We start from the raw sequence: 22,516 nt of genomic DNA on the forward strand, positions 1-22,516 counted from the left end.
CAGACTACTTCAGTTCCGCTGTCTTTAATATGTTTCAATGCCAGGAGCACTGTCAATAAATCCACAGCATTGGAAGTAATTGTATTGACGTATAGCACTGATATAATTGTGATTACCGAAACCTGGTTACATCCTGAAATACACGATTCGGAACTGCTCCCAAACTCGTATTCTCTCATTCGATTTGACCGTGATAGTAGGGGAGGGGGCGTTGCTATTGCTATTAAGGAAGGCTTACCATTTAAAAAAGATCAGCGAATTCCAATCATGAGAGCATATGATGCAGTATCGATGTTAACGGAACGTCAGTGCTATTGGGCGGCATATACCGACGGCCGAACGCGTCAGTCGGCTATCTCGCTGAGCTCCACGATTTTTTGTGCCGTAAAGTTAAGGAACGTTCTAAGCTTATCTTAGTTGGTGATTTCAACCTAGCGGAGATTGACTGGGAAAATCTAACAATAGGTAGAAACGAGCACAGTAGTTGTGAAATGCTTTTGAATCTTATTAGTTTTTCCTTGGTCCAACTTGTTAAGGAACCAACGCGTATACAAGGGCAAGCTAGCTCCATTCTCGACCTTGCTCTCGTTTCCAAAACACTTAGCCCCAATATCAGTATCGACAATGGAATCTCGGATCATAAAATGGTACTACTCAATTTGATAACTTAAGCGCCAGCCCCGACCAAAGCTCCCGTGTATCCCGCATATCTGTTAAGGACTATCACAGGGCTGATGATGTCAGCATTATAGATTACATTGAAGTAATGCTAGACGGTATCTTGCACCCGAAATCTGAAAACGTGAACGACTTATGGTTGCAGCTAAAACGAATAGTGGCACATTGTGAAGAAAAATTTATCCCAACTATAAGAAAGCGAGTAAATAGAAAGACACCTTGGATTACGCGCAGCATTATTCACCTCAAAAGAAAGATACAAAGAATGCGTAAAAAGAAAACCAATTTGGCTATTTTAAGTGAGCTTTCTCAAACGCTTAGAGCTGAAATTTCTACGGCAAGGAACAACTTTTTCACGAATACGTTGACCAATTTTATAACACATGAGCCAAACAAGTTCTGGCGTTACATGGCAAAGCCGGGAGGATCAATCGATCACATGGAAATAGACGGAGCTGTTACATACGACGCATACAGTATCGCAAACGCCTTTAATCAATATTTTCAGTCTGTGTTCACTCGTGCCCCTGCCCCAGAATTCAGTCAAGCGGAATACCAATCGAGTATGCCTGGCATTGTTGTAACGGAATGTGGCATTCTTAATTTGTTGTTACAGCATGACGAAAAGAAATCGCCTGGGCCCGACGGCTTACCTAACGCTTTTCTAAAACGGTATGCGCAACAACTGTCTCCTCTCCTTCACAAAATCTTCTCCTTATCTATAGAAACAGCGTCCGTACCCATCGACTGGCTCTGCGCAAAGGTGGTCCCGATTTTCAAAAAAACTGGAAACAGACTTTGCGTAAACACATACAGACCCATATCACTCACTAGCTGTTGCTGCAAAGCACGGTTTCAGGAAGGGTTTGTCAACCGTTACTCAACTACTTGAGATTATAAACGACTTTGCGGCTTCCATTAACTCTGATCTGCAGGTAGATTCAGTGTTTATTGATTTTGCAAAGGCGTTTGACTCTGTTCCTCATAGTAAGTTAATTGAGAAGCTCAGTCTATTTGGTATTAATTCAAAAATAATTTCGTGGATCGTCACTTACCTCTCAGGCCGTTCGCAATGTCTAAATAAAAAAATGCTAAATCAGACACATTGGATGTTTGTTCAAGCGTTCCCCAGGGATCCGTATTAGGGCCTACACTTTTTCTTATCTACATCAATGATATTTTCTCCTGTGTAACTCAGAATGTTGCATTAAGGCTGTTTGCAGACGACTGCGTTGTATATACTACTGTTCGTTCACAAGATGACCAAAATAATCTAAACTTAACACTGAATAACATTGCCTCTTGGTGTGACACTTGGGGTATGAGAATAAATGTCAGCAAAGCATCATCTGTTACAATAACTAGGAAGAAGACTCCCATTTACTTCACTTATCTGTTATCAGGATCTGCTGTGACACGCAGTAAAGAAGTTAAGTACCTGGGAGTAACAATCACGGAAAAACTGAGTTGGGAATCTCATATCGACAACATATGCACAAAAGCATACCGACAACTTGGATTCATACGACGGAAATTATCAGCTGCACCCTCACATGTAAAACTAAACGCATATAAGACATTAGTACGACCCATTCTTAACAAAAAACTGGAAAGAATTCAAAACCTAGCACTCCGGTTTATGTATAACCGTTACTCACGTTAAGAAAGTGTGACACTTCTGCGTGAAAGCGCGGGCATTTTGACGTTGGAATGCCGGAGACAGACTGCGTGCATGAAATTTCTGTTCCTTCTATATAACAATTGCATCAACATAGATAAAGATTTGTACCTAAAGCCGCCTTATGATCGATCTAAAAGAATTTACCATGACATGTGTATAACACCGTTTTCTGCTAAATGTGACTTGTTCAAATTCTCATTTTTTCCCCGTTTCATAGAAACATGGAACAACCTGCCCCACCAGTTTATGAATAATGTGTCGCTTGATGCCTTTTCTGCCAGCGTTGAATCTTTTTTTCTAGAAATGTCATTGCCGTAGAGTTGTTTCACTGCGCTCTTTGTTGTTCACGAGTCTTAACGTAGCTTTTAAATATCCGCAACCTTGATGTGCTATTTACGGTGTACTCTGTATGCTTTCCCTGCTGCCTTGGAACACTATGCCTGCTATTTATACTTTTTTTCCACTCCTGTCAGAGCCTGAGAAAGGCTCACAGTATTGTAAAATAAATAAATAAAATAATAATATAAAATAAACTTGTCTCTACTGGCAATCGAACCTCCATCCCTTGAATTCGCAGCCAAGCGCTTCACCAACTGCACCACGCCCCGCATGTTGTTTTTTTTTTCAGCGTGGTACTTATTACATGCTTTTAAGTTCAGCGTAGAGCTATATACATTATTTACAGACTAATTAGCCTGTAGGCGAAAAGTCCAATTGAAACATACAACACAACACCGCATGTGCACAACTAGAATACAACTTAGCACAACTTCACTAAAATGGTGGCAAGGAAAGACAGCACATCAACAATGGCAGCCAGTCCGGTTGATAGTCACTATCTTCGTAAGTGCCTCTAAGCTGGTGTATCATCTGGCCGAAATGAGCATCGGGGGAGACTAGAGGCTCGGCATTCCGATCCAACATACGCGTTTTCCATGAGCTGTGCAGTCCAGGGAGGAAAATCATGTCAAAGGGTTCGTGGTCTTGTTCGGTAGTTATCAAGTAACGCACATGGTGGGAATTCAAAATAGTCTTTCTTCAATGTTCTTTGCAGAACGTCCCAAAATAATATTGCATATTTGCAGGCAATAAAACAGTGTTCGATGGTTTCAGGTGTATCACGCAATCGACAATTACCAGAAAAAACGAAAATATTTTTTTTTCTGAAGCCACACTTTAACAGGCAAAACCTCGCCATGAAATCTCAAGAAAAACGTTTTAGTAGGAGGCGAGATCGGCATTTTGCGCACCCTTTTTAACACATCATGCTCCATGCAATTAGAGTAGAGTGAACGATATAAGGGAGGCGGGAACAACATAGATATTAATTCTTGGTATACATTTTTCCGTGAAACAGAGAATAAGTATTCATAAGCGAAGCGAACTGCCAGAAAACGCACTGAATCGTAAACTGCTTTCATAAACCAAATAATAAGGGCCGATTGATAAAATTGAAAGAGACCACTAAGTTTGGCAGAAGGTTCACAAGGTTAGTTTGCAGGGATGGTCTGGTAATTGGATGGGAGCTATTACGGAAAAAGAAGAAACGAGCAACTGTCTGACATGTGTCAAACCTAGTCCGCCAGCAGAAACAGGCCTGAATAAGTTATCGCGCCGCATAGGATCAAAACTGGACGACCATATGAACGTCGCAAACGTTCGGTGAAAACTGTGGAGTAATTCCTCGCGCGATGGAGTACCTGTAAAACATAATAAAATTTTGTAGCGAGAGACATGTTACATGCCTGTGCTCGGCCAAAAATTGAAAGGTGGTGCGGAACAAAAGTCTGAGCATAGCTTCGGAGTGCCGTGACCCGCTCTTTCTAGAAACGCCCACTAAACTTGAATACATGAAGGGGAACTCCAAGGTATTGAGGGGGAACACGAGACCATTCAATTCAGCATAATGAGTCGGCATTGCTCCCCATGAACCGAACCACAGACCCGAACTTTTAGACTTATTCATTTGAGCGCCAGATATAATGCCAAACTGCTCAATTGTGGTTATAATTTTGTCAATGCTGGGTTTGTCTGTGCCGAAAAACGCCAAATCGTCGGCGTACGCAAGCACTTTGACTTCATTACTGAAGGCAACATAGCCATGGATACTGTGGTTTTGCAGTACACTCAAACAAAGTGACTCTAGGTAGAGGGCAAAGAGTATTGGTGACATAGGATAGCCTTGCTTCACGAATGATCGAATTAGCACAGGCTCTGAGAGGTGACCATTAACAATCAAGCTAGTGGAACAGTTGTAACAAAGTTGCACCCCTTTCAGTACAGTTGATCCAATATTTGCAGGCCCGAGAAGAGAAAATAGAAACGAATGCCGGACACGATCAAATGCCTTCGCAAGATCAATCTGGATAAGAGCAAGCTGCTCATAAAAGCCAGAGCAAGATTCAAGAATTGTACGTGCAATATGTGTGCTATTTTGTATGGAGCGTCCCCTCAAGCCACACTTCTGATGAAGGCCAATGAGAACCGTCATCGCATGTTGTAAGCGATTTGATAGTACTTTAGCAAAAACTTTGTAGTCCCCATTTGCCAACGTGACTGGCCTGTAGCCATCGACTGAGAGCAATTTTTCTTTATCCGTACTTTTTGGAATTACGACTGTGTGATTCCTAGTAAAAGACTGATGAAAGACCCCCACATCAAAACTTAAAGCGAAAACCTGCAGCAAGACAGGGCTCAGGAAAGGTTTAAACGTTTTGTAAAACTCGCATGATATGCCATCAGGGTGAGGTGTTTTAGAGAGGGGTAATTGGTCAATTGCGTGTTCTATTTCTTTCAACGTGAAAGGAAGATTGATAAGAGCACAGTCATCATCTGATAAAGGCGTTAGAAGAGCTTTGAAGTTAGCTAGTAGATCCGAATTAGAAGTAGCAGAAGCGTCACTGAACAGTGTCATGTAGTAGCTTGCAAACACAGAGATGATGTCACATGTTTTCGTTACTAGGGTGCCATTGGACATCATTACCGATATAAACTTGGCAGTAGAATAACAGTGCTCATCAAGTAGAGCTTGTCGCGTAGGGGTTTCAGAGTGCGAAGCACGATTTTTACGAGATCGAACTCGGGCACCCCTGTATCTTTCAGCGTCCTGTTTTTGTAGGTCACACTTTACACTATCAATTTCGTCTAAATATAATCCAGGTGTCTTACATTCTAATTCATAGAGGTTATACAAACTCTTATGCAACGTCCTCTTTTGAAATTTCCTGTAAAATGATCTAACAGACCCTGTTTCAATAGCTATCGCTCGCACCTCCTATTTAAACAGCTTCCATGCCACAAATATTGGCATGGCACCTGTCAAACACACTTGTAGTTGGGAGCGTATCCGAAAGGCAAACTCCTGATCATTTCTAAGTGAATAATTTAGCTTCAAAAGCTCCCATTGCGGCCTAAATTTTGAACAGCAAGTTCTCCCGAGCCGAGCAACCACCATACAATGATCTGAAAAGGAAACCGGTACAGTTACACACCACACATCACGGAAAATCAGCGTGGAAGAAACATAAATCCTGTCTAGGCGCGCGTGGGACCTCTCCTGGATATGCGTGAATAGTGTAGTTGCATGACATGAGGCCACTGTATCAATGAGTCCTGAGTCATCTATAACACGCGACAACACTTCAGCACTTCTTTCTGTGTACACTAGGCCCAGCACGATCATTCAGGTAACATACACAATTCAGGTAATATACAACATTCTTATCACAATTTAGAAGGTTAGCCATGGCTTCAAACATATCGACACGCCCAGCTGCACTATTGAACGCATAAATATTGATAAGTCTCCATGGCTTCCTGTGCAGCAAAAAATCACAGCTTATTAGCCGCCTTTCAGAGTCAGTATAGTAAGATAATGCAGAACAAGGGAGAGCCTTTCACAGAAACAGGAAGCAATCCACCGACAAACCAATAGCATGCGTCACAATAACATTGTAATCAGACAAAAAAGGTCCTAGTGCCCTCTCTGTATCCTGGTCACTCTCGATCTTCGTTTCCTGGACGGCGACAAAATCAAGCCGCCTGCTGCTGAAAAGTTGACGAAGTTGCACCTGCTTCTGGTGAGACCTAAGGCCTCTCACATGCAGCGTTGCAAACCACGGTGTAAGAATGCAAACACTAGCTCCTCAGGGGTCGCCATGGTGACTACATAAGTGCTAACTAAGCTTGCATTCGTCTCTCCGGAGACGGCGACGTCGCCTCCGGACCTCCACTGCGACTGTGGGAACGCGAACGTTGGCACTTCCCCTTGTGTTTTGACGTGCGCCGGCGGCGGCGATGCTTCACGCTTACCAGATCAACATCTTCACTCGCGTCAGATGCGCATTGTGCCCGGCGCTTATGACGATGCTCTTCAACTGGAGGGGCGGCCTCAGTTGCAGGTAGAGTGGCCTGACCTGCAAGTTCTTCCTCGGCATTGACCTCAGTGGCTGGAGTAAACGGGGCGGCATCTTTGGCGGGATTAGAACAGGTGGCAGGCTCCCTATCATGTGCCGGATTCGGCGCCTCATATCGAGGCAGCGTCTCACATTCCTTGGAGTCACGAGAAACAACCGTTGTATTAGCTGTGGAAGCCGTGTCCACAGTAGCGGCTGAAAGGACACCAGCCGCGTCATGCACTTCTGTGGCGTCCATAATATGCTCTTGTAGAGCGTCGTCCGGTGGCCGCACACGATGCCGCAGCTTGTCCGCATAGGTAACGACGCACTCTTCTGCGGTGTGATCGAAGCGTCGGCAGTCGTCGCAACGCGACGTACGGCAGTGCCTACGAATGTGGCCAACATGGTTGCATCGGAGGCATAGCGGTGGCCTGCCTGGTATTAAAACAAGGCTCTGTATACCACAAATAGTCAGTACATGTGGGATGCCGCCAACGCCGACTCCATCAGCGAGAGACATAACATCCCGGTTCAGCGTGCTCAAATTCCATTTCCACCACTTTCCAGTTTTCCATCACAATCGAAGTCACCTTCCCGTAGGCCTGTAGTGCCTCACGTATGAAGGCGTCTTCCAAGCGTTCGGGAAGCCACAGAAGCTTCAGTTTCACCACTTTTGGTTCTGGGTCCACGACGACACAATGGCGGTCCTTAACAACGAGATCACCGCAAGCCACCAATTTCTCTTTCGATTGTGCCGATTTGCAGGTGACCATCCATACATGAGACATTTGAAATTGGCCATTTGAACGAGTTTCATTGAGGTCCACAACATTCCGAATGGAGTCAGTAAAGTCTTGTGCCCGGTACGGGCGTCCGGCAAGGTCCGCATGCAAGAAAACGGAGTCAGCGACCAGCTTACCAGTTGGGAGACGGGGCAAAACAATCCGATATTCATTACTGTTGGTATTAGCCTGAGCAGTACCTCGGCCAGAGGCAGATTGAAGCCTTTGAGTGAACATCGAGAAACGCAACCGCTTGGAACAGCGTCTTCGTCTTTCTCCCCGGATCATGAAATGCTGCTCATAATTCCCCTTGTCTACCGTGAGGATGATAGCGGGATTCCGCGAGTGACAGTACTGCACCTTTCATTTCCTGTAAGCAAATTGTAGAACGCCGGTAAACTTTGATATGTTCTATGAAATGCTGGTTGCGTTCGTTGTTGCTGTTCTGGCTGTAGGAAGAAGGAGCAGAAAATGCACGGGCCTGCTACTGGATCTGTAGCTGAGCCACCTTCGCTGCCTCGTGCAGCCAGAAGAGAAAATAGAGATTTTTTAAAAAAAAGAAGAGGAAGAGAAAGGCGCGCCGGAAACAACAGTCGTCGTCCACCCCTGAAGCGGCAGGCCAGTCGTCGTTCCCGGGAGAGCTGGGTCAGCATTTTCCGGCCTATACAGTCTGTCAGACAGTCTCCTGCCTGGCGCATCCTCAAATTCCTTTTGCAGGTTGCCTCCAATCGTCAACTTGTCCTGGAAGCAGCCACCGCAAGATGCATTTCCTTTCAAGCCTCGACAGAGCAACTTGCCGACTTCCTTGCCAAGTCCGTCACCCCTCTACGTAAGCTGGACATCCAGTGGATAACCCCCCTGCACCCCTCCGGGCTACCCCTTCACCACCGGCAGCTTTAGAACAGACCATCTCCGCCCTCTGAAATAATCACATTGCCCCTCATGAACTTCAACGCGCCCTCAACCACTCGAAGAAGTCAGCTCCTGGCGCTGATGGACTAACACTCCAATGCTCCATAATCTGGACGACCTGCAGAAGACACGACTCCTCGCTATCTTCAATGACGCATTACAAAAACACGAAGTAAAATGAACAAAATAAACAAAATGAAACGAAACATGCAGCATGACTATGCGCTGTCAATCATTGTGCCGGAAGATTCCACTCTGCTATGGTACGTGGGAAAAAGGAAAATTTAAATGTGTCAGTTCGAGCAAAGTATGGAGTAAGTGCACTGGGATGATGATGACGTGTAGGGCGTGTAGTTAAAAAGCATACGTAGGGTGCAGGATCAAGCGCCAACTTGTTATTTATGAGCAGGGAAAGGAACTCTCGACGGATATTTTTTCTTCTTGCCTCCAGGGGCTGGATATTGTTAATATTCATTAGCGCAGATGGGGAAACAAACGACGAAAACTTGGAATAAATAAATCTTATGGCTTTTCTTTGAATTCTTTCAGGTTTTTTAACATCGGTTTTAGTATAAGTTTCCCACACTACGCATGCATACTCGAGCTTAGGCCTGATTAATGAATTATGGGCGAGTAATTTAACTGCAGCGGGAGCTTTGGAAAGTTTTTTTCGCAGAAAACATAGCTTGCGAAATGCGGACGAGCAGATATTCGTAACATGTGAATTCCAGGACAGGTTGTTAGTTAATGTAATACCTAGGTATTTAAAACTGTATACTTCGTGTAATGGTGATTTCCCAAGGTGATACCTCTGAAGAAATATATTTTTTTACGTGTCACGCGAAGGAAATTGGTCTTTTCTTTATTTATGACCATGCCCCATTTCTGGCACCATGCAAGGACGTTAGAGAAATCTAAAGATCAATTTGGTGATTATAACATCTAATATTCCGGTACAGCACACAGTCATCTGCAAACAAACGAATCTCCACGCCAGGAACAACTGTTTCAACAGTATCATTAATGTAAATAAGAAATAATAAAGGCCCGAGTACACTCCCTTGTGGCACTCCAGAAGTGACTGCAAGACCGTCCGATTCCTCTCCGTTAACTGATACAAACTGTTTGCGGTTTGTAAAATAGTCTGAAATCCAACTAACCAACATGTCAGGAAGGCCAATTGCTTTAAGTTTTAAGATTAATTTGTCATGAGGGACTTTGTCAAATGCTTTGCTGAAATCTAGGAATATTAGATCAACCTGACCATTACTGTCTAGGGCAAATGCAAGCGAGTGAACTATTGCTATTAATTGGGTTACTGTCGAGTAACCTTTACGAAAACCATGCTCAAATTTAGATAGGACCGAGTGCAGATTTAAGAATTCATTTATGCGATTGGCAACAACGTGCTCAATTAATTTACAACACGAAGAAATTAGGGAAATAGGGCGTTAGTTAGCCAAGAGCAAACGATCACCTTTCTTGGGTACAGGGACGACTCGGGCGGTCTTCCAGTCATCTGGTAACTTTCCAGTTTGCAAGGATGTTTTAAAAAGTACACACAAGACCTTTGCCAATGGTTCTGCATATCGCCGTAGGAAGATGTTTGGAATGTTGTCGGGGCCACATGGTTTTTTGGTTTTCAATTTCAGAAGCATAGAAAATACGCCAGCGTAAGAAACAAAATTTACTTCTGCGTCGTAAAACTGGGTGGCTGAAGGGGTACATGAGCTTGACTTTGAAAATACGCTTTGAAAGTAGGTGTTAAAATGCTGCGCAATGGCTCTCTGGTCAGTAATTATGGAATTGTTGACCGATATCTTAGACAAAACAGTCTTTTTTCCGCTTATATAATTCCAGAACTTTCCTGGTGCGTTCATTATAAAGTTCGGCAAAGACGTCGTGAAATAGTAATTTTTAGAAACACGGACTGATTGCGCGAGAGTCCCCTGTAATTTTTTTGATCACGCCAGGTTGCGATCGTTGTTTGTTTAAACGTTTTATTTTGCGCTTCTGGTGTATGATATCGCCTGTTGTCCAGGGTGTCTGTTTGTTAACTTTCTTTCGTTTTCTCAGCACAAAGGTACTAATGCAGTAGTGACACATGCGCTTAAATCGATCCCACAGGACGCAGACGTCTGTGTCATCGAATTCAGGTAGACAGCTTTCAATATGTTCTACGATGCAGGCGTCATTGGCACGGGAGTAATCTTTAAATGATTTAAGAGAGGAATTTTGGTATTTCTTATGTGCTGAAAGAGAAAAGGAAACACCCACAAGGTATTGATCAGAGAGCCCCTGCTCAACATGCACGGAATATTCAGTGATATCACGTTTTACGAATACTAAATCTAAAACAGATCTGCTCGAACCATGTACACGTGTTGGCTTATCCACCACTTGAATCAAATCATGCGCTAGCATTATATCAAACATGACATCGGTACTTCAGTTGTGATGCGAACATGTTAGAAGTAGCTCCCAATTGACCCCAGTTAAATTAAAATCCCCAATTAGAAGGAGTCGGCTCTTTTGAAATTGTGACATATGCACTTGCAGTTTCCTTAAATAGCTAGGTGGCGAATCCGGAGGCCTGTAGACAGCGTACAGAACAAAACTATAACCCCAGCATGTCAGTCTTATACACAAACATTCAAGATCATCAACAAAGTCTAGCATCAAAGCATCTATTTGATTCTTAATCAGCACAGCCACACCACCACCCCTAGATGACCTGTCATTACGAAATACCTGATATGAGGGTGGAAAATTTCGTCATCGCTTATTTCATTGCGAAGCCATGTTTCAGTTATTACGGTGATGTGAGGGTCGTGTTGAAGTAATGCTATTTCAAGGGAGCCTGTTTTATTTGTGACGCTACAAGCATTTATGTTCAGCAGACGTACACGTTTCTTATGACCTTCATAGTGACGTCATGACTCAAATTCCGCGCATTCTACAGCTTGAGATTCCGTAACATGACTGTTCGTAATCTGAACGCGCCTGTTTTGTGTTTCATCCCACACGAAAACATCTTTTTCGATCTTTAGCCTATCATGCACTAGAAAAAGCTTCTTTTTAGCATCCCTTTCTGCCTTTGCACTTTCCCATAGCAGTTTCTGTTTCTTAAGAGTTGAATGGGAATAGTCATTTTGAATGAAGATACCAGACCCTTTAAGTTTCGCTACGTTTTCTTGTATTGCTTTTTTTTTTTTTAGCGAAATTGTAGAGATATATGATGACTGGTCTTTTCCTGTTTGCTTTCCAAGCCTGTGAATGCGCCCAATAGACTCGACTTTGACATTGAGTTTATACTGAAGACTTCTTTATCAAATTTTTCTTCTAATGACTGTACCGTCTCATCAGGGCTTTCAGCAATACCATAAATCGCTAGATTCGATCGCCGACTACGGTCTTCTAAATCTGTCAGTTTCCTAGATTGAAAGGTCACGACTTTTTCGATTGACTGCAGGCTAGTTTGAAATTGCTCACTGGTATCCGATAACTGTGTAGTGTCACCAAGCCGTTTATCCAACTGCGTTAGAGACAGTTGGATGCTGCTGAATAATTTTTCCATCCTGTTTACCTGCTCTTTTAAATAATCCATGTCACTTGCAGCGGTGGCGTAGCGGTAGAACATCCGCCTCGCATGCAAAAGGACCGGGGTTCAAATCCCGGTGCCACGCAATTCTCCACCGGATTTAAAAAAAAAAAAAGAAATCCGCGTGTCGATGGAATTGCATAAACAGGCTTGGGGTGCGACCTGATGCTGGTGAACACCTCCGGCAACGCACTCCCTAGCCAGAACAGGAGTTGGCCACCCTGGTGCAGTAATTGGCCGGAACCTCTCATGAGCTCCATAAAACCCCGGCCCTCAGTCACCAGCGGCTGCGGAACAACTGGCAACGGCGGCGGTCAGACCTGTTACGCAGCAGGGGGTGCTAAGAATTCCTGGCTCCGCTTAACAGGCCGCCATTGGAAACTGACCCTAGCAACGCTTAACGCTAGAACCCTAGCTAGTGAAGCTAGTTTAGCAGTGCTGTTAGAGGAACTAGAGGGTATGAAATGGGATGTCATAAGGCTTAGTGAGGTTAGAAGGCCGAATGAGGCATATACTGTACTGAAGGATGGGCATGTACTGTGTTATCGAGGTTTACCAGAGAGGCGACAACTAGGAGTAGGTTTCCTTGTCAATAAGTATATAGCAGGTAATATAGATAAACTCTATAGTATAGTAATAATGAAAAATTGATTGTTTTATGTTTGTTCTTGTTTCTAAAAATGATATTATGCTATGTACCACTGCAATGCCTCTGTAGGGTGCGTCGGCCTCGCCAAGCCTTTCTACTGGCTTTTTGCCGGCGCACCCAACATCCTCAAGATGTTAAATAAACATTATTCTTATTCTTCTTATTCTTAATGAGAGGGTGACAGGCATCGTAATTAGGCTTAATAAGCGGTATAAACTGAAGGTTGTACAGGCATATGCACCTACATGTAGTTATGATGACCAAGCAGTTGAAAGCTCCTACGAAGATGTAGAATCGGCAATGCGAAAAGTAAAGACGCAGTATACTGTACTAATGGGCGACTTCAATGCCAAGGTAGGGAAAAAGCAGGCAGGAGACCAGGCAGTAGGTGACTATGGCATTGGTTCTAGGAATAGCAGAGGGAGTTACTAGTTGAGTTTGCAGAGCGCAAAAACTTAAGAATCATGAATACCTTCTTCAGCAAACAGAAGAACCGGAAATGGACATGGAAAAGTCCTAACGGGGAGCCTAAAAATGAAATTGACTTCATAATGTGTTCAACCCCCTCCATTATGAAAGATGTAGAGGTAATCGGGAAAGTGCGATGCAGTGACCAGAGGATGGTGAGGTCCCGAATTATCCTAAATCTGAAGAATGAACGCAACAGATTAGTAAGAAAGAAACCCATCAACGAATTAGCGGTGAGGGGGAGGGCAGACGAGTTCAGGATCTTGCTACAGAATAGATATTCAGCTCTAACCGAGGAAGGCGACATCACCCTGGAAGCAATGAACAATAATTTCAGATATATCATTACTGAGAAGTAGGCAGTAGGATAGTTAGAGAGGATACCGGTAAGCTTTCTAAGAAGGCGAAAGATTTGATTAAGAAACGCCAGAGTATGAAAGCCTCCAATCCAACAGACCAAATCGAATTGGCCGAGATATCAAAGCTAATCAATAAGCGCAAGGTGGCCGATATAACGAAGTATAACATGGAAAAAATTGAGTATGCTGTAAAGAACGGGGGAAGCCTTAAAGCGGTAAAGAAGAAATTGGGCATAGGCAAAACCTAGATATATGCGATAAGGGACAAGGCGGGAAACGTCATCACGAATATGGACAAGATAGTCAAAGTGGCCGAAGAGTTCTATACAAATATCTACAGTAGCCAAAGTAGTCAGGACCGTAATGAGATTGGCGGTAGGGAAAAACAGACGTTCCCGAAGGACGAGGTCAAGAAGCATTAGAAACTATGAAAAGGGGGAAATCAGCTGGAGAAGATCAGATAACTACAGATTTGCTGAAGGACGGGGGGGGATATTGTGCTAGAAAAACTGGCCACCCTGTACACGCAGTGCCTGGTGTCATCGACGGTACCGCAACCATGGAAGAATGCAAACATTATCCTCATTCATAAGAAAGGGGACTCTAAGGACCTTAAAAATTACAGACTAATCAGCTTTCTGTCTGTTACGTATAAGGTATTTACTAAGATAATCGCTAATAGAACCAGGACAACCTTAGACTGCAATCAAGCAAAGGATCAAGCAGGTTTTCGGAGACGGTGCTCTACTATCGATCATATCCATACCATCAATCAGGTGATAGAAAAATGCTCGAAATATAACCAGCCCTTATACATAGCATTCATTGATTACGAAAAAGCATTTGACTCAGTTGAAACCTCGGCGGTAATGCAGGCATTGCGAAATCAGGGGGTAGACGATCCGTACGTGAAAGTGCTCGAAGATATATTTAGTGGCTGCACAGTAACCATAGTTCTGCATAAATAAAGTAACGAAATTCCCATAAGGAAAGGTGTTAGGCAAGGAGACACAATCTCCCCAGTACTATTCACAGCTTGCTTAGAGGAAGTATTCAGAGACTTGGAATGGGAGCACTTAGGGATAAGGGTAGATGGAGAATACCTCAGTAATCTGCGATTTGCTGATGATATTGCCTTGCTAAGCAACTCGGGGGATGAACTGCAAATAATGATTGATGACCTAGACAAGAAAAGTAGAAAGATAGGCCTGAAAATCAATATGCAGAAGACTAAGGTAATGTTCAACAGCCTCGGGAAGGAGCAGCAGTTTACATTAGGTAGCGAAGCACTGGAAGTAGTAGGCGAATATGTCTACTTAGGACAGGTAGTAACCGCAGATCCGGACCATGAAAAGGAAATAACAAGAAGAATAAGATTGGGATGGAGCGCATTTGGCAAGCACTCGCAGATTATGACTAGCAGCTTACCGGTATCGTTCAAGAGGAAAGTTGGTTGGTTGGTTTGTGGGGTTTAACGTCCCAAAGCAACTCAGGCTATGAGAGACGCCGTAGTGGAGGACTCCGGTAATTTCGACCACCTGGGGTTCTTTAACGTGCACTGACATCGCACAGCACACGGGCGCCTTGCTTTTCGCCTCCATAGAAAAGCTGCCAGTGTACAACAGTTGCATCTTACCTGTACGCACCTATGGGGCTGAAACGTGGAGGCTAACCAAGAGAGTTCTACTTAAGTTAAGGACAACCCAGAGGGCTATGGAACGAAAAATGGTAGGGGTAACATTAAGAGATAGAAAGCGTGCAGAGTGGGTCAGAGAAATAACTCAAATTACCGACATTCTAGTAGAAATTAAGAATAAGAAATGGGCATGGGCAGGACATGTAGTGCGAAGAGAGGATAACCGATGGTCGCGTAGGGTAACAAACTGGATTCCAAGGGAAGCAAAGCATAGCAGGGGGCGGCAGAAAGTTAGGTGGGCGGATGAGATTAAGAAGTTCGCAGGGGTCAAGTGAATGCAGCTAGCACAGAACCGGGTTAAGTGGAGAAATATGGGAGAGGCCTTCGCCCTGCAGTGGGTATAGTCAGGCTGATGATGATGATGATGTCACTTCGCAAGGCAGTTTGGCCTTCAAGTAACTGCTCAAACATCTCTTTCAGCGTTGGACCAGGATTCACTTCAATCTCTCCGCTACACGACAACAACAGCGCCATTGTATTCCAAATGTCAGCAATAAGAACACAAAGTGCCTGTGGGCTCGGCAGCACTAGCAGACCATGACAGTCGTCTCTTATAGAAGCTACAGACCGCTTTTCACCAACCTGGGCGAAGAACAGAATTGGTCATTGTCGTTGAACCAGTGCTACCAAACCCATTGACGGTGCGACGAAATTCCCGGTCCGAAGAAGACGCCCCCTGCGTTGATGTCCTTGTCCCTTGCGCTGTCCAGATGAGTTCGTCAACCGCCGGCAATTGTGCGGGAAAAAGCGCATGATGAACACAGTTGTCGGGCTTGTTACATGCAAGGAAGTCTTGCTTCACCGTGAGTTCGTTGCTGGCCTGGCCTAGAGCAGGTCAAATCAACAACACCTAGGCGAAGAACAGAACAGGGTTGGTCATTGTCGTTGAACCAGTGCTACCAAGCCCACTGGATGAAGGGGGGGGGGGGGGTACGAGGTTCCTTATGATGGAGAGGAAACATAATGTCCGGGGCCGCTAAATGAGGGCGGAAGCCAAACATTGTGTCTGGTAGAAGATGGTTGTCTTCGGGGTATCGTGTGAGTCTGGTCTGGATAACGTGTTCCATCAGCTTCCCAACACAGGACGTGAGAGAGATGGGACGTAGGTTGGTCACGGTTAGTGGTTTGCCCGGCTTAGGGATGAGTACTAGATTGGCGAATTTCCACTCTTGAGGGATGGTACCGCTGGCCCAACATTCCTTACGATATTCGGTAAGAGCGTGAATGGATGCGTCGTCTAGATTCCTAAGCATTTTATTTGAAATGCGGTCGGGGCCGGCCCATGGAAGTCGTCTTAAGGCGATTGAGTTCTGCTCGAACCTCCGCAGGAGTGATTGGAGCGTCTAGGCCGGTATTGTCCGCGCCCTCAGAGAAGGGGATGTTGATTGTTGGTTCGGGGCGGATGTAAGTATTTATTAGCTCTTGTATGAACTCGTCTGGCGTGCCAGGATAATAGTGGAAGTCGGTGGAGCCGTTGATATGTTTGGAGTTTGCCTCCAGCTAGGTCGCGTAAACGTCGAAGGAGGTTCCACGTGTTACGTGCTACAAGTGTTTGGAGTCTCTTCATTTGTTCACAAATGTTGTGCCAGCTCTGTCGAGCAAGTTTGATTGCATAGTTCTCGATATTCGTGTGTGCACGCGCCAGTCTACGTCTGATATCGCAGTCCCATTTCCGAGTGGCGAGTAGAGCTTCGAGCGACTTCTTGCGCTGCCGCATATGGGCGTAGTAGCGGTCGCCGTGTGGGACTGTGTCATCTAACTCGATGTTTTGTGTGGTGTCGGCCACTTGTTTGACAATTTCGGTTGTCTATACCTTGATGTCAGTAATAATGGGAGGTTTGTCCTGCTGTTTCCTGTGCGTCCAGAAGGAGTAACAATCGATCACCTGAGCCGGCCGCGTACATTGCCTGATGGACTCCTGTATCACGATTTCAAGCACGAATTCGTGATCACTCCCGAAATTTTCGTGAGCGTGACACCAAGTCGCTTTAACTGCGGGGGTCGTAAAGGCAAGATCCTGCGTTGTATCGTAGTGTAGGCCCGTACCGTGTCTAGTGGGATAGAACACGTCCGTGATAAGAGTCAGCTGGTGCGTATGCAAGTCATTCCAAAGACATCGGCCTTTAGCCAAATAGCCACAAGCGCGGTGATGCTCGGTGAAGGTACCGAGGATGAGGAGGGGTTGCCTTTGCACCAGCTGCTGGGCTATGAGGAAAAGCGAACCGCATATATCCTTATGGGCTCGGGGAGGGCTGTAGACATGAATTATAAACAGACTAGTGCGACGTTTACGCGAAGGTCGAGATAATATTTCTCAGAAGACGGTGTTCGGGGAAAGTTGGATCTAAATTGTGTTGGAGGACAGTGAGATTACGTCTGACGAGAGTGGTTATTCGAGGTTTTACTCGTTCCGGTAGGTATGTACTGTAACCGGCAAGTTGCGTGTTCTTGTCGGATTTCAGGAAAGCTATTAGTTCGGATCATCACTCGCGGTGAGGAACTGCTGGAGTACCGGACGCTTCCGCGCGAAACCATGACAGTTCCACTACCAGATAGTCGTGTTACCTGAGCTGCTCGCCATGATTAGGCTGTGAACGTTGTGCGGTTGGAGCGGGTGTCGGCGCAGAGGCGGTGAGTACCACGGCAGCGAGGAGTTTGCCCTCTGCTTCTAAAGCTTTTCTCAGAATCTCGAATTATTGTGTGACTTGTGAGCCGATTGTGTTGAGTGAGCATTCGATGTGACCTTCTAAAGCCTTGATGCGAGTTTGACTGAGGTTGCAGCTTTCTTCTCCTTTGGCAAAACCCGCCTGCCAACCCTATAGATATTTTTCCCAAAAAGCTACCAGGTAGCACGAAGTGGGCTATGACGTGGGGGCCCGCGTTGGGCCCGTCGGGGTAGCCCATACGGGCCCCATGCGGTATTTGCAATACGTACCCAGGGAGGGCCCACGTGGGTTGCCCAATTTTACCGCGATTGGTCCGAATCTGTGCCCGTGTGGGCAGCCCAAATAGGACTGACCGCATTCCGGCTAGATAGCCGAATGTGGGCAGCATACCAGAATTATTATTGAATCCTACGTTTATGAAGGCAGTGCTGCCCCATTGATCAAGGTTCTAATTTTTCAGACGACTAATCCCTCCAATACCTCAATTGTACCGGCTCGGCCTTTGCGGAGACCAGTCTGTTTCAATCTGGCCCATATGATGCGCTCATGGGTTGAAACTGGCATTTTCGGGGCTGCCCAAGTTCCATATTCATCAAGTGTGAAACATTGAGCACTATTTCGTTACCTTGTATTCGACACTAAGTAACATAAGAGTTTATTTCCAACACTACAATATTGTGGGCTGGCCCACATCAGCCCCCAAATGTTGGGCTGAATGTTTATTTCGGTGGTGTGTGTAAAATAAAGAGGGCGCTTTGGCTGTTGTTGTGGCTGTGGAAAGAAGGAAAAGAAAATGCACGGGCCTAATACTGACTTTGTAGCTGAGCCACCTCCACTGCCTCGTGCGGACAGGAGAAAGAAATTAGAGTAGAAAAAAAAAAGAAACGGCAGAGAAAGACACGCGCACAACAGCCGTAGTCCACCACCTAAGCGGTGGCGGGTGCAATAACGGCCTACAACAGATAAAAATTTGGTAGCTGGCTAGCCCCCGCCGCAAGCGGCATTGACTTACCGTCCCAGCCCCGTAGGGCTAGGAACAGCCACCATGTGATGCTCTCTGAGCACATGTGACAATCGCGCAATGCTTATGTGTACTTTAGTGCTAAAAATTAGATCCCTACCAAAACATCTGTGTTACCCGATTGTCACAAAATGGCAATCTAGAACAGTGTTTAACAACAAGCCCCATGCAATAAAGCCACTAATCCTTCGTTACGAACAGAAATGTGAAGAAATGAATCTATTTAATGCACTTCCAAATATTGCCTGAAGCCCGGAACCCTTACCCCCTTGGTACAGTTTGCCTTCTGTATGTCACCATACACTAACACAATTTCGTAAAAAGCAGACTCCACCTGAACACATAATTCAAGAGTTCCTGGCCTTGGATGAAAAGTATAAAAACTATAAAACTTTCTATACAGACGGATCTAAAACAGCTTTCTATGTCGGTGTTTGTGTAGCAGAACAAAACACAAAAAAACGGTCAGGTTACCTCAGTGTGCATCAATTTTTACTGCCGAAAGTTACACAGTCTTGCTAGCTGTGGAAAAAAATAGTAAGGAGCATTTTTGAAAAGAACATAATCTACACTGACTCGCTAAGCTTAATCACAGCACTACATTCCAGAAATGCAACGCAACCCTTGATAGGAAAAATAATACATTGCATAAAAACAGTAACAGCACAAGGACGTGAAGTGACGATCTGCTGGGTGCCCAGTCATGTAGGGACTCAGTGGTAATGAACCAGCTGATGTATGTGCCTCAGCCGCTCGGAACGCCAACATAGAAAAAGTAAGCATACCGCATAAAGATGTTCTAAAATTCATACAGCGAAAACTGAAAGAGAAATGGCAAGATTCATGAGACAAGGAAGTAAGCAACAAATTACACTGATGAAGCCAGTGATAGAGGAATGGAAATCACGTACTCACCGAGAGCGTTTCATCGAAGTAGTTTTACGTCGCCTCCGAATCGGTCACACTCATTTAACACACAACTTCATACTCACAAAACGAGATGTACCTACATGCGAACTCTGCGGATAAGTTGTCACCACTAACCACATTTTAATTACATGTACAAAACTTGAACTAAGACAGAAACACTTCCCACTAGTTTATAAAGAACACACCCCACTGCACCCAAGCTTACTAATAGGAGTCAATCATTGATATTTCCCACGTTTTTTCATACCTTAGAGAAGGAAAGCTTTTAAACCAACTGTAAAATCTCTTAACTGTTTAATTTCAAACGTTGCTCTTGGCGCATGATGGCCTGTCGCCTATGTGCCATCAAACTCAACACAACACAACACGATTACGTCACTTCCTACTGCGAAATTTCAGCGCAACTCATCACCTGTTTCACCTTTTCAATAGCTTGAGGCGAAGATTTCGAGCAAGACACGTATGTACAATTACAGACCACATTTTTTTATTTTTCACACGTATTCCTCCAAAAAACACTCCACTAACAGTTCTTGCCCGTCATGAAAGCAGCTTTGCGGTCGGAGAAACGAAGAGAACAATTGAGTTATCGGAAGGTTGCGGGAAGCAGCGCGTGGGCCAATAGGAACGTTGCGCGACCAATAGATAGCAGTGACTGACTGATGCCGCTGACTCCGCTAGCGAATGAAACGAGTGAGGACGGGATGCACGCACCGTGATCCGCTGGTTCATTTATAGGAAGGGAAAGACGCGGTAACTGTCTCATTTGTTTTCTGTAGACACATCAACCACGCCGTAAGGGAAGGGAGGAAGATGGGAGTTAAAGTGGAAAGAGAGAAAGAGGAGCCGTAGGGGAGGGCCACGGAGTAATTTCGACCACCTGGGGAGGAGGAGGAACAACATTTATTTCCGCCGAATATGGCGCGGCAGCCACCTACGGGTCCGCACGCAGGCGTCCGGGGAAGCAGTCTGTCGCACCGCGGCCAAAGGACACCCGGCCCCGTCTAGGAGAAGAGGTCTTCAGCCTCGGCCGCCAGGCGGACGGCGAATCGCTGAGTTTTTTCGTCGGAGCTTCTTAGCGTGGTCTCCCATTCATAGCTAGTTTTAATCGCGTTGCGCCCTGGGGCACGAACGCATCTCCATATTATGTGATCTAATGTTGCCACGTTACCGCAAAATTTACAAATTTCGGTTTCTGCACCGTCCCTCTTCCGCCCTCTGGCACCCGTCCAACTCCTCCACAGGGGCGAAAAGAAATTTCGAGCTTGGAGTCTTCTCCATTCGTACGATTCCTTTTTACTCAGGGATCTAACCGGTGGCGGATATATCCCCGGTCTTTCTTCAGGTTGTAGGTTACATCCTTAAACGTAGCAATACATTCTTTGGTTTTAGATGTTGTGGAGGCGTCCGCAGCACCCCGAGGTAGCGAGGAGCGGGCGAGCATGTGGGCAGCCTCGTTGCTGGCGAGACCGGCGTGTGCTGGGGTCCAGATTATGGTCACGCTTTCGGCGAGAGACGACTCGTACAGAATTTCTGCAGCACGATTGCTGACTCTAACTTTGATAAAATTCCTAACCGCCGCTTTGATATCGCTGATGACGTGTTTCACGCCTGGTCATGCAATGGCAATGGCTATTGCAATCTCCTCCGCCTCTACCGGCGGTAGATCTCGGTTTCTTTCGATTCCTATGGCGATCCCGGTGTCTATTAGGGCGACCAAGGTTACGTCGCCTTCTTTCCCGATCGCTGCATCGGTGTAGGCGACCGATCTCGGCGGGAGTTTGTCCAATTTGTTAGCGAGGTGCTTAGCACTGCTTTTCCTCCTCCCCTCGTCGCGTACGGGGTGCATGTTATTCGGTATGGGCGAGACGTATAGATGCTTTCTGATTTCTCGATCTATGCTTTCTCTGACACTTTCGCCTTCCCCGGGCGCTAGTAGGTTTACCCAGTCGAGGATTTGCCTACCCGCCGCTGTTCCTGCGACTCGCTCTCTCTGGGACAGCCTGACCGCCGCAGCTAGCTCTTTTCACTCATTATGCAACCCCATTTTCTCTAGAATGTCGTTAGAAGTAGTTATGGGGAGTCCTAGAGCGCACTTCGTGCATCTCTTAATAATGGTGTTTAATTCGCGTTCTTCGGTCTTGTTTATATTTAGGAATTGAGTCGCGTAGCACATTCTGCTCGTGACAAAAGCTTGTACGAGTCTTAGTCTACTAGCCTCCGTGAGACCACTCCTTCTGTTGGACGTCTTCTTAAATACTCTGACTGATAGCTCCGCCTGATCTTTTAATTTCTTAATGAGGCTTTTGTTACTACCCCTGCGGTTGATAATCATACCTAATATTCTAATTTCATCTACTTTCAGGACTTCGTTTCCGTTGACTTTAATTTTGATATCTGGAGCTATCTTCCCACTACTGCTGGTCATTACCAGGAGCTCCGATTTTTCTGGCGAACAGCATATATCCTACGTCCTCTGCGTGTTTGCTGATTATATCTGCTGCCTCTTGGAGCCTGGATGTGATGTACGAGTCATTCCCTTCGCACATCCAGACGGGCACATCGTCCGCGTAGATGCTTAGTCTTAAGTCGTCGAGATGGCCAAGCTTACGGGGGAGCTTTCTCATTACGATGTTACAAAGGAAATGTGAGAGCACAGCCCCCTGCGGAGTGCCT

The 22,516-nt window shown here is 45.4% G+C and overlaps 1 pseudogene; it reads right to left on the reverse strand.

The window, feature by feature from the left end:
* Nucleotides 1-4,716: 4,716 nt before the first annotated feature.
* On the reverse strand, nt 4,717-7,775 carry LOC146174309 (uncharacterized; annotated as a pseudogene).
* Between the last annotated feature and the right edge of the window lie 14,741 nt (nt 7,776-22,516).

Source organism: Amblyomma maculatum, chromosome 11 (genome assembly GCF_055883805.1).
Source record: "Amblyomma maculatum isolate TAMU_Amacu chromosome 11, ASM5588380v1, whole genome shotgun sequence".
In the NCBI taxonomy this organism is placed as follows: Eukaryota; Metazoa; Arthropoda; class Arachnida; order Ixodida; family Ixodidae; genus Amblyomma; species Amblyomma maculatum.